Below are 13419 nucleotides of genomic sequence, written 5' to 3' on the forward strand. Positions count from 1 at the left end.
GCGTGCTGCCTATATCCCATGTACGCAGCTTTGCTTATTCGTGTAGACTGGTTTCTGGATTGGTGTCGGTCCACGGACCGAGGGATTGAGGACCCTTGGTCCAGAAAATTAAGACCTATCTTGAAAAAGTATATAACTCCTGTAATGGGTTGCAGGAACCCTGGACAAGAAAAGATCAAATTTTAAAAACAGACAAACAGGATGTTTTAAAACTAGGTGTTCCCTTAGCATTGTGGATTATTTCTATTTATTTCCAAATATAGTCTTTTTAAAAAGCAGCAGTTTTAGCTTGGGCAATCTTGGGTTTTTTTCATTTGTACATACCTAAATTACTCAGTAGTATAACCTTTTTCACAGATTATAATATCTTTGTAAACATCTGTATTAGTTTAAGTCAGTAGTAAATTCTTTTCCTGTATGACTCATACTTAGTCTTTCTAACAGCTAGTTTAAGCTATCACCTGGAATTGATGTAGCCATTCCAAATACCCTTCAGGAACATAGTGTTTCTGCTTGTTAGACTTCCTGACACAGATAAGAAATTGTTATTTGGAGAAGATTCTAACTAACACATTGGCTCAGTAGAGGCATGCAACTTGTTGAATGAGAAATGAAGATTGCAGTTCCAATTGTTCATGGTTTCTCTTGCTGCCTTGACTACCTTGTAAATTTGCCACTTACAGAGAAGGGAAGGGTGAGAAAATGCCTTGGGAACTGGTAGCAAAAGAATGTCCCAGAAAAAAGATGAGAAGCATGAAGGAGTTTGACATGGGGTGGTCCCAAAAGCCTCTCTATTGTAGGACATTGCTTAAGGCATTGTTCAAGTCCATTTCCAAGTTGTGTGGTGTCTCAAAGCTTGCTCTATCTAATTTTGAAAATTCCCATTAGCCTGGGAAAAATTGGTTTCCGTTACTTTTCCATTCTGCTGCTTTTGTGAAGTTATCAAAAGTCACATTGAGCAGAAGAAAACTCGTTTCTTTTTGTCTTCTTTCTTACTAGGATATTTCTATTGAAATGAAAGTCTGTTTGTGAATTGTAGGCCTCCCTTAGGCATGTATAATGTGTGTGTGTATAATAATAATAATAATAATAATAATAATAATAATAATAATAATAATAATAATAATAATAATAGTATGTATGTATGTATGTATGTATGTATGTATGTATGTATAAAATTATGCCGGTTAGGTCCCCCCCCCCTTTTTTTGGTACAAATAGCTCAGGAGGAAAAATATTGCTAGTTGTTTATAGGAGGGCTTCTTGAACTTTTTGCCATCACCCTTTCTTTACTGTGATGTTCACATCTCTCCTAAAAATCGAAAAAAACACCACTCATAAATAAACAATGAAAACAATAGAATGAATTTGGGGAAATGTGGACTTAGAACAAAGTACAACTAAAAAGGTTCTTCACACCTCCCCTGGACTCTATATGCACCTCCCCAAGGAAGTACACCTCTGTTTGTTTGTTTGTTTGTTTGTTTGTTTGTATGTATGTATGTATGTATGTATGTATGTATGTATGTATCTGGCCTTTATTATTTTTACAAATAACTCAAAGCAGCAAACATATCCAACTAATCTTCCTCCTCCTATTTTCCCCACAGCAACAGCCCTGTGAGGTGAGTTTGGCTGAATTAAGAGTGACTGGGCCCAAAATCACCCAGCTCGCTTTCATGGCTTAGGCAGGAGTTGAATTCAAGATCTCTAGTGCCTTAACCACTGGTTTATAGCTATTATGAGTTGATGCAAAGTGGCTAATGGGCCTAAGGTTTATAGTTTAATAATAAGAATTCTTATGAAGCTTAATAGTATTTCAAAATTTCTTTAGAAGAAATAGTATTATTTAGATTTAAAGAGTTTGGGGACATGTACATACCTTAGATGTTTTGCTATTTGGGTAATTTCAAAAATAAATGGGTGGTTTCACAATAACTCTTTCATATGGCTTTCTGAATACATGAGACCAGATAAATATATCTGTGGGTTAAACGCTTTGCATTGCATTGCAGCACAAATGGCTCTGTGCAACAGCATGTTTTCCTTCTTATTTTGTTGTGAGAGGCTGTTGTGGACATGATGAGGCTTGACTGTGCTAAGAAATGCTTAAGTGGGAAAAAAATGAATGCATTTGGGTTAAACTATGTAACGATGCAACATTTTCAGCTTTTGAAGTGCTCTGACCTGTGGAATAAAAGAAGGTCTAAAAGATGAATGGTGTTTCAACTTGCAGAAAACAGATTGTCAGTTTAAAGTGTTCAAACTTGCAGTTGTGTGACAGCTGATCAGAGACTGATAATTTCCATTTGATTCAGTTCCAAATGGATTGGGAGGGGTGGGGGACATATGGTGACCTTGCAAAACTACTCTGAATTTTTTCTATTAACATTTGGAAAGTGGGAAAAAGCCAGGGGTGAAATCCAGCAGGTTCTGACAGGTTCTGGAGAATTTTGAGTAGTTCGGAGAACCGCAAATACTACTACTGCCTGGCCCCAGAGTGGTGTGGGAATGGAGAGTTTGTAATATCCTTCCCCTGCCACGCCCACCAAGCCACAACCACAGAACCGGTAGTAAAAAAAATTTGGATTTCAACACTGGAAAAAGCATGTTGCTTATTAAATCAATTAAGCTTTCCAGCTTCAGCAGGAACATTTCTAAAGCAATCAGAAATAGCAACAAAGCCAAGTAATTAAATAGGTTTGCTTTTTTATTTGTTATTCTAGGAATGCTGTAACATAAAGAAAAAAGTATATTTATTGACTGATTACACTGTTAATGATATGATCTGAATCAACAATATGTATATAACACCAAAAATAGATTTTCTAAAATTCTCTTTTTACTTGCTTCATTATTTTGTATTACAATGTTTAATTTAAAAAATGACTTATTTTGGATATTAAGTCATCTTTCTCTAACCTGTCGCCCTTCAGATCCATTGGGTACTGTAATTCAGGAATAATTAATAATGGCACCTTCTAGTACTGAATGAGTACTAGTGCCCAGGTATGGCATGAGAAGCAGGAGTATATGTGGAATGGAAAATATGTTTTGTTCCCAACCTGGAACAAACTATAGGTAGTCCTCCACTTACAACAGTTCATTTAGTGACTGTTCAAAGTTACAATGGCACTGAAAAAGTGACCTATTACTTTTTTTCACACTTATGTCTGTTCTAGCATCCCCCTGGTTATGTGATTAAAATTCTGATGCTCAGCAACCAGTTCCTAGTTATGACTGTTACAGTGTCCCGGGATTTTGCGACCTTCTGACAAGCAAGTCAATGGGGAAAGCCAGATTCACTTAATAGCCTTGTTACTAACTTACAACTGCAATGATTCACTTAAGAATTGTGGCAAGAAAGGTTGTAAAATGGGGCAAAACTCACTTAACAAATGTCTCACTTAGCAGCATAAATTTTGGGCTCAATTATGGTTATAAGTTAAGGAATACCTGTATTATATTTGAGAAATACTGCTAAATAGTCTCAGTACCACCATCTTTAGAAGAACTGTAACCTAGAATGCTTTGTTCTGGGTTCCAGTTGAAGCAATAGTTTGCCAGAGAAATAGAATAAAGCCTGGTGTGTAGGACACTATCTCTCTCACCATCTCTCCTCAGCAGCTCCCATCCCACCAGCTCCCCCATGCTCCAGTGTTTTCAGTGCCTTCCTTACCTCCCTCCCTTCAGCCACTTACAAGTGTGACAGAAAGGTTACCTGGGAAGTCTCTGGTTGCAGCTCCTTTGAACAACTTGATCCAACCATTTGTCCACCCTTTGTGGCTTCAGTGTGATTCCAGGAGAAGATACATCGGCACAGGAGTTGCACTTGCCAAAGCACCTTTCTGCCCTCAGATGCAAAATGATGCACAGCTCTAAAAGACAAAGTGTTGCTTATAGTGCCATAACAATCTCTCCTTTGGCAGCCTTTTATTGAAGCATTCACAAAATGCTTTTAACATTATAGTGAACCAGAAGACCAAACAATTGCCTTCTTCTCATGTAACAAATATTATTTACCCTGTTACTGAGGGTCATATGAGATATACTTCTTTTTGGCTCTCAGGAAAAATATAGTCCTAACTCACAACATTTTAACTTACTGTACAGTTGATAAGAATTAATCAACATTTCTCCTTGGTGGAGTTGTTTTTAACAGGGTGTCTTTGTGCATGGGTGCTGACAAAAGGGGAATGGCGAAAGCTGCCTGAACTATATGAAAGTTGGTGAACCAATCCTCTATCATTTCTAGTCTCCAAAAGAAGAACAGTTCATTGTCTTTTATTTTTGAACCCTGTACAGCCTAAATAATAGCATTTCTGAACATCATTTTTCTATAAATGCTGTGTGCTTTATTTATACATACAGAGAATTACCCCTTAATCAATGTATCACGTGTTCAGCTTGAGATGTTTCTTAGGGCTCATATTGATTTGTACTGTAAAATGGCAAAAGAAGGCAATTGTTGAAAGGATTAATAGTTCTTTATTATAGAAGAACAGAGAAGGATTATTTGTTGAGCAGCAGTTTATCAGCCAAGAAGCAGTGACAGGACTTTCCAGTTTTTCCTACAAACTATAAGTGAAAGGACTAGTTTTTAGATATAAATTGCTGTATAGAATATCATCTTAGATATTTAAAAAAAAATTCTTCATAATGTGAAACAATTTATATGCTTTTAAACATCAATGGTGTAATTTTTCAAAGCTGGCAAAATTCTGAAACTTCAGAAAAACGATTCTGCTTTGGTTTTAGTTTGTTAATTATAAGTTGCCATCATTTCAAATAAACCGTAATAAACAGAAAAGCAGAGGGCAAAGTCGAAGGCTGTATACAGATGGTACGGGAGGTGATATTTTTGTTCTTTCTGTAGTTCAGATGTCAACAGAACATTTAAAGGTTTTCCTTTACTTGAAGGTCAGCACTCCCACCATAGGTGTTTTAAAAAAATCTAATGGGTCAAATTACATTACTTTCAAGTGCATCAGAATACTCTGTTCTTATATAAATAACCTTACAATACTGAATTTAATTTTGATGAACTCTATGTGTTTTTTGGAAGGATCATAAAACATGCTTTTTATGAGAGCTACGGTATAAAGGGAGTCTGAATAAGGCTTATCTTTGGAATTTAGGACATAGATTTAATTTCTCATAATAAGTTTATTTGTAGAATTTAAGTATCTTGGCATCTCCAGGTAAAGCAATCTTAGTTTTGACTTTGTGCTGGGTTTGTGGAAGGGAAGAGATAAATCTTTTTGTTCTGATGCAGTGCCCAGTGTGTGCTTGACCAAGGAGGGAAGAGAAAAACAATCAAACTAAGAAGTATAAATACTATACAGTATGAACACAAATATGGAAGATCAGTGATTTTAGTGTAACGGCCTACTTCATGAATTGGGACTTCAAGAATGCCAAATTGACAGGCTGAACTGGAAGTGATCTGTCACACTGTCTTCAGATTTCAGACACAAAAAATTGAGCAGCAGCTACCACAGGCAAGGGTATTGTGTCTCAGCCTGTCAAGATAGTAGCAAACACTCCAGAGACCTTTGACTTGAATTTGTTTCACAAGAAGTATATTTTACTGTCACACTTTACAGTGGGTGGAAGAAGACATAAAACCAAGAATCAACACATAAGGGTGTTTGTGGTATGAACTGCAACAGTAGAAAGTTCCTGTATCTTGTAAAATTTATTCGTTCCCATAGTGGGAAACTGATTCAGCTTCTGATTACAACCCACTATATGAAATCAGAATTCTAAAATGGGAGTTTCAGAATTCTGATTTCATATAATAATAAAATCCAACTCTTTTCGCAAATTGGTTCCCAGGCAGTTCCTTCCCTTTTTTTTCTTTTTCTATTTTAAAAAAGTAATGCTCTACATAACGGGCGTCAAATTCACTGCATCATGTTGCCATGATGTGACATATCACAACGTTTTTCCCCTTCGTGGAGCTGGAGTGGGCGTGGCCTGCATGTGATGCATCCAGCCCATGGGCCTTCAGTTTGACACCTCGGCTCTACAGCAAGGATGGGCAATTTTCCCCAGGGGCCACATAAGAAAATGGGACTGTTGTGGAGGGACAAACCAATAGACTGAATTTAATTTAACTCAATATTAATTTTATTGCTTTATAAAGAGCAGTAAATGATACGGTTTTGATTAGTTGCTACTGGTAAGAATATATGTCATGTCTTATTTATATTTGATTTCTAATTTCCAGTTGACCTCCTGAGGGTCAGACAGGGACAGCCAAAGAGCTGGGTGTCCATAAAGGTCCTTTAGAGAAATAGAGGAATAAATCTATTGTAATAGTATAGATGTAGATGAAAGTCATAAGTGATGTATTATTAGAGTCATTTGTTGCATGATTGTAGATTTTAATAATGCTATAAGAACAAGATGCTTAATAACACTTACAAGAAAGATGTACTTAGCATTCCAAATTTCTCCTGGGCATAAAGAGAAGGCGTTTTCACTGGAATGGCATTACTAACAAGACGTTCTCCCTTTCTCTTTCTCTCTCTCTCTCTCTTTCTCTTTCTCTTTTTCTTTCTCTGAACCTATTGTAGGATTTGTTTTCCTCATCGTGGCTTCTCTGGATACCATGTGGGAAGATTCCTTCAACAGCTACAAGGCTTTTGTTGCCAGTAAGTTGCATTTTTTGTCTCTCTCTCTCTCTGTGTGTGTGTGTGTGTGTGTGTCTCTCCCTCTTTCAGAACCTTTGGGAATAAAGTATATTATTGCTTGTGTCCTCATATCTTCAGTCTGTGGAGACGGAAGGGCAATTATGATTCTGAAAACACAAATGTGATGAGGGAGCAGAAAATGTCAAAAGAAACTAATGTAATAGAAGATGGTTGGATAAATTCAATTTCTAGTCTTTATTTGATATGTTTGAGAACAAAGGAAAATACCAGTTTATACAAAGACTGTTTTCATTTAAATTGGAGAAACATAAAGCTTTTAAAATGGCAATACATTTCATTGAAGCTTGTTACCACATATAGTTAAATAGCTTTAATTAACAAAAGGAGTTTCCTTAGGGTCTTCAAACAACCTGATCTTTAGAATTTTTGTTACCTTTCTCCTTCATTGTTCTATATCCCTTCCTTCTTTCTGTTTTTGAAAAAGAGGGTAAAAAAAGCTATTTTAATACCTTTTTTACCATTTTATAGCTTGTAATGTTGAAGGCACCCAAGATGGGCAGCAGATAAATTAGATAGCAGGGAGGGAGGGAGGGAGGGAGGGGGAGAGAGAGAGAGAGAGAGAGAGAGAGAGAGAGAGAGAGGGAGAGAAGAGTTTTTATACTTCAGATCCTTGTTTAAGGCTTCCTATTGGATCATTCCACCCTTTCTGAGAAAAGAAGGATTAATCAAACTTCTAAAATATACCATGTTTTCCCGAAACTAAGACCTCTCCGGATAATAAGCCCAATCGGGCTTTTCAGTGCATGAGTTAAAATAAGCCCCCCCCCCAAATAAGCCCTCCACCAACTACATGCCCTCCTCTCCCTGTTCTTCGCGCCAGCCGAGCGGCTGGCTGCCGCTGCCTTGATGTGTCCTGCCCCCGCCGCCGCTGCGTGGAGCAGGACTCTGCAAGGCTTGTTGTGCCATTGCACGCATGAATGGCAGCATGGCCGCAAGCTTCAACATACTGGCATAGCTGCCATCCTGCTGCTCGCGGCTGCGCCGGTATGTCAAACCTTGTGGCAGTGCTGCCGTTCATCGTGCAAGGGCACAAGCCTTGCAGAGTCCTGCTCCACGCAGCGGCAGCGGCACAATGAATGTCACAAAGACTTATTTCTGACAGGTGGGGCGGGGGAGAAGTGAGACACATGGAGCAAGACGTGGCTCCCCTTGCTGTCTCTTCTCCCCCCCTCCCTCACCGGGCATGGCAGGGCTCCTGCCCCTTGCTTAGCCACCCACCCCCTTTAGGGATGCAATTTGTGGGTGGCAAGTGAGGCAGGCGTCTTATTTTTCAAGCTCTGTCGCATTCCCATGTCCAGGGAAACACATTGTAAAAAAAAACTTTATTGAACTCGCGAGAAGGGTTTTTTAAAAAAACGTGTTTCTCTGGACATAGTGGCGAGGAACGCCAGAGAGCTTGAAAGGTAAGACGCCTGTCCCACTTGCCACCCCCAAATTGCATCCCTAAAGGGGGTGGGTGGCTAAGCAAGGGGCAGGTACCCTGCCATGCCCGGCAAGAGGGGGAGAGAAGAGACGGCAAGAGGAGCCACATCTTGCTCCACGTGTCTTGCTTCTCCCCGGCCCCACCTGTCAGAATGAGTCTTTGTGACACTCATCGTGCCGCCGCCCCCTCGTGGCGGTGTCACATGATATATCAGGAGTTTTTCCCCCTTCACTAAACTGGGCGTGAGCGTGGCTAGTGTAACACATCCAGTCCATGGGCTGGGAGTTTGACAGCCTTGCTTTAGCTTCTTTGGGCAAACAGTCCACTTCACAGTTTTGCATCAACACAATACTGGCTGTACATTTTCTTATTATTATCTATAACATGTTAAATGCAATAGTATAGGATACTAAGATGTAACTATACCCTAATATTAATTAGCTTTTAGTAATAAACTTAGTTAATAAACATGCACTTTGTGAAATCTTTCAGAAAGTGTATGTGCTCTAAAGTGGTATTTCGGGATACAGTTTGAAAAGCAAAGATCTGCTTTTTAAAATGATGAATTTGCAGTTTGGGCCTACTTTCTAGATATTCTTTGACCCAGACATTGCATTAACTTTTGTTACTGTGGGAATCTGTATTTAATTAGAATCAATAAAATGGCCGATATGAGCAGAAAAAAATGTCCTTGTATTTGAAGGGCATACTATGATCAATTTGTTACAAAATGGCCCTTTCATCATCTAATTTATGTTTGCTGCTCAGACTTTGATAGCTATCATCCTTTTATAGTACTGAGAATTGAACGAATTTAAAATTCACTTTTAATCTCTGATATTGCTGATTTGGTATTTGAGACACAACCTCCTTTCCCAAATTGATTGAATCTATAATTGTTGAATTCTTAAACAAATACATTATCTGGAGAGAAAAGCAATGGCATGATGTTAGTAGGATTGTTACAGTAATTTAATGAACCTTACTTAAGGTCAATTTACACTTGGAGACAACCTATTGGTATATGGCAGCATAATTTTATGACAGGCAATTAGGTTTTAAGCATTTTCCTTTGTAATTTGGAGATTTAACTGCTGCTTATAATTGGCCTTTATTGTACTACATGGAGAAATACATAATATACAAATTGTCTGCTTTATGGAAAATAGATTTGCATGGTAAAATTTCCTGTATCTATCCAGATATTGGAGAATTTACTGGAAAGTACAGGCAATCCTTATTTAATGACTGCAATTGGGACTAGCAACTCGCTTGTGAAATAAAGTGGTTATTAAATGAAAAATCATAGGAGAGGAAGGTATTACAAGAGAGTAAGCAGGCACACTGGAATATACAGTTTTAGCAAAGTGCTAGTACTGAATTTTTTTTTAAAAAAATTGAGCTGCTTAGGAGGCAAAGAAGCTTTAGTGCAAAACTGCTGCAGCTGCTGCAAGCTGGCTAATTAAGGTCACAGCTGAGCCTGTTACCTTGCCATTAGCATTTTTTAGGGAAGATCTTGCTGCAGCTCAGGAAGTGATAACTTGCTTATACATCTCTGCTCTGCTAGGAGGAAAAGGAAAAAATGGGTCAGGAACAGAAGAATGTGTACTTACTGCATTGGTGAAGAAAGACAAATGCAAGAGGCATTGCAAAGATCAGAAATACAGGTGTCGGTCACAAAGTTACTTTTTCTATCACTGTCATTAACTGCAAATAGTTACTGCCCAATGCAGTCTCTAAACAAGCTGTATAGCCAATATTTAATAATTAGAATTAAGTTGCCCCTGGTCATATTTCACAGTTTACCATCAACAAACAGGTAAAAATGTCAGTCTTTTTCAGACCACTTTCTGAAAATTAAGCATTGCCTCTACTTCCTTGAATAACTGCAGAAAAGGGCAGTCTTTCAAAATTGATTTGAAAGCCTAAGAAGCAAATTCTTTCCTTTCCCCCCAAATGAATGTTAAAAGTGGGCTGGAGAATAGAATTGAACAAAGGGACAGTTGGCCACCACTGCCACTTGATCTTCCAGGAGCAGTAGAAGATCCAACAGCCTCATGTCATCTTTTAGAAGGAACAATGTAGCTTCCAGAAAAATTTGCAATCTCAGTCATGGACTGGATGATTTGTTGAACTGAGCTACAGTTTATTCACACTTCTTAATTTCTCACTGCCTACATCTGTAGTCTTATTAGCATTAGCTCAGGGGTGTCAAACTCGTGCTGTCAGGTTTTCGTCACATGATGTATTGCGACCTTTCCTCCCCTTCACTAAAATGGGTGGGCATGGCCAACACGTGACACATCTGGCCCGTAGGCCGTGAGTTTTGACACCCCTGCATTAGCTGAAAAGTAAAAATAAAGTTGTTTTTGGCCTGGTCATTTGATCTAACACCTCCTTCTAAATTCAGTGATCTCCTATAACTTCTAAATATGTTGGAAATAATAGGAAACAAAATATAGAATTGAATGCAAAGGCCATTTCTCAATACAAAAGAGATCTGGAACTGTGTCAAGGAATGTTCTGTTTTCATAATGCTTAATCTTGTTTTGCCTCTTTTTAATTACCAGGTATGTTGATTTCATTTTTCAAGAAAATTCCCCATTAATAAATGAATATCTTTTTGTTTATATATTGTATTAAAATATTTATTGTTGAATACGTTACAGTAGATTGGATTCATATATTGGTTAGCACATGAATTGTGGTTGTCATACAATAGTTAGATTTCCACAAGATTCTAAACCAAAGCTAAACAGAACTAAATAGTTTAGCGCAGGGGTGTCAAACTCGTGTCCCTGGCCCAGATGCGTGTCACACTGGCCACGCCCACCCCCGGTTTAACAAAGGGAAAAAAGTCTCAATACGTCACATGATGACAACAACATGACTCTGTAAGTTTGACACCTCTGGTTTAGCATAATGTGAATCCCATCTGTATGTATTAATATGAAGATATTCTTTCTTAGAAAAAGTAAGCAATGTTTTAACTCATGAAAAATTCCATATTGTTTCTGGCATCCTCCTGAAGAATCTAGTACAAGTTAAGGCAAAAAAGATCCAGAGATAGGGAAGGTAGTAATATGCATACTCTAAATATCTGAAAAAAGATGCCTTCTTTTCTTCGTAACAACTCTGGTTAATTATGATTCCCATGATCAAGTGATTACAAGTCTTATTGGTTCAAGGCTAATTTTCAAGTTGTTTCAGAGTGCTAGGTGCTATACAGGTAGTCCTCGACTTATGACCACGATTGAGCCTAACATTTACATTTTTGCTGTTCAGCAAGACAATTAAGGGAGTTTTGCCCCATTTTATGACTTTGCTTGTCACAGTTGTTAAGTGCATCACAGCAATTAAATTAGTAACTTGGTTGCTAAGTGAATCTGACTTCCTCATTGACTTTGTCAGAAGGTCACAAAAGGTGATCACATGATCCCAGGACACTGCAACCGTCATCAATACATTCCAGTATGCCACAGTTCTGAATTTTGATTATGGGGATGCTGCATCGTAAGTATGAAAAAATGTCATAAGTCGTTGTTTTCAGTGCTGTTGTAACTTTGAATGATCACTAAACCGAATGGTTGTTAGTTGAGGACTATCTGGATAGAAACACATTTTGTACATGTGCTATCTCCTTTGTGCTTTGAATCTCCATTTATGAATCAGAGAAAGAGTGTTAGTGTTTGATAAAGGAACTGGAAATATTTCAGGGCAACGTTTAGACAACAGTATCTGTTTGGTATGGAGTTTAAACATAGAGCTTTGCCAGTGTACGTAAATGATTTTGTTCAGTAAGCTTAGCAGGTCCTGTACTTTTCATTTTTAAAATCAGTGTCAAGTCCCAGTAACAAATGTCCTTCCCATCTTACAAAAGACATACCAGAAATCATGAAAATAAGATAGTTTTCAGTGCGGGTGCATAATAGTTCATAGTCAGTTTATTTTGATGCTCGGAGTTAGATGCTGAGGTTTGAAGTGATGCAGCCCAAAATTAAAAATTCTCCCTCTGTAGTAAGGACTAAAGCATTAGCAAAAGCCCATTCCTGCAAAGAATGAATGTTTAATTATAAGAAATACTTACACTGTGTACAAAGTATGCAATGCCCAATAGCCTACTGGAAGGAATGTTTCATCACTACAGAAACAATAACGCAAACATTTCTTAGCATGCCCCAAAGGTGAACTTGTAATTTAATGGCCAAAAAAAGAAAAGGTCCAAGTGAGTGTATGTATGTGTGTGCCTGCTCACTTGGTGCAGAAAACTAAATGAAGCTTGTCTTTTAAAATGATTTAAACATGTGCCTAATAAATGATAATCAACAAAATGACCCTGAGGATGAAAGGTTTCCTAGCAACAAGTGCTAGGATAAATTGAAGTCTGAATTTAGCTGGTTTTTGTTTTGCTTGGTTGGATTAGTGTCGTAGCCCAGTTTGTGTGGGAAGCAGACTTGCTCACAATTAGAACAGAGAGAAATATTGCTTCTTTAGGCACCCACCATCCCCCTTTTTAAATGGCATTTTATTGATTGCCAATTAGGTTGGCGAATTCTGGCAAATTTGAAAATTATACAAAAGAAAATTTGTATATGATAATTTATTATGGTAGTGTATGTATTCTGTCCTTGGGGCTCCCTTTAATTATTTGATATTGAGGAAAAAATACTATTCTGAAAAAAAAAATAGGACAAGCAAATCCACACATTTTTTATATTCTGATTTTGAAGAGCATCTTGTTGTTGTAGGATAGGTATGTTTTTCAGGTTTCATTCCCAGATACAGTCATCTCTATAAAAGATATTTCCATAGGTGTGTCTCGGGGAAGGGGGCTCTTGATACTCTGCCTCAGTATTACCATATTTTTCGCACTATAAGGCGCATTCCCCCCCCCCCAAAAGGTGGGTGGAAATGACTGTGCATCTTATAGAGCAACTATTGCGATGTTGGGGAGGAGGGTTGGTGTGGTGGCAGCATTCGCTGCTGCCTGTCACCGCTGCCGCCATTCGGCGCTGGCAGGGAATGCTGGAGCGTTCACTGCCAAGCAGCTGATTGATGGTTGGATCGGCCTCCTGGAATACTTCTGATAAGCTGTTCTAGGCGTCGGGGATCACCACCTATAGCCTTTTGCCGCCAATAGCTGCTGATCACCACCGCCGAATGGCGGTGATAAGCAACAGCAGCGAACAACAGCGGTGATCCCTGCTGCCTAAAACAGCTGATCAGTGGTATTCTGGGAGGCCAATCCAACCGCCAGGCTCCAGCATTCCCTGCCAG

General features: G+C 38.4%; 1 protein-coding gene across 15 annotated transcripts in view; it reads left to right on the forward strand.

Annotated features, from left to right (window-relative positions):
* Positions 1–13419, forward strand: part of SEMA4D (semaphorin 4D) — a 105499-nt gene that overhangs the window by 36576 nt on the left and 55504 nt on the right. For 13 of the 15 annotated variants that reach the window (XR_015732211.1, XM_034410036.3, XM_060690579.2 and 10 more), the window contains one exon: positions 6582–6659. The exons of the other annotated variants lie outside the window; for them this stretch is intronic. The gene's annotated coding sequence lies outside the window, so the exon portion shown is untranslated. Of the gene's footprint in view, positions 1–6581; positions 6660–13419 lie in introns of those variants that run through there. 15 annotated transcript variants of the gene reach the window in all.

The sequence above is a fragment of the Pantherophis guttatus genome, chromosome 2, assembly GCF_059756535.1.
Source record: "Pantherophis guttatus breed Tessera chromosome 2, ASM5975653v1, whole genome shotgun sequence".
Taxonomy (NCBI): domain Eukaryota; kingdom Metazoa; phylum Chordata; class Lepidosauria; order Squamata; family Colubridae; genus Pantherophis; species Pantherophis guttatus.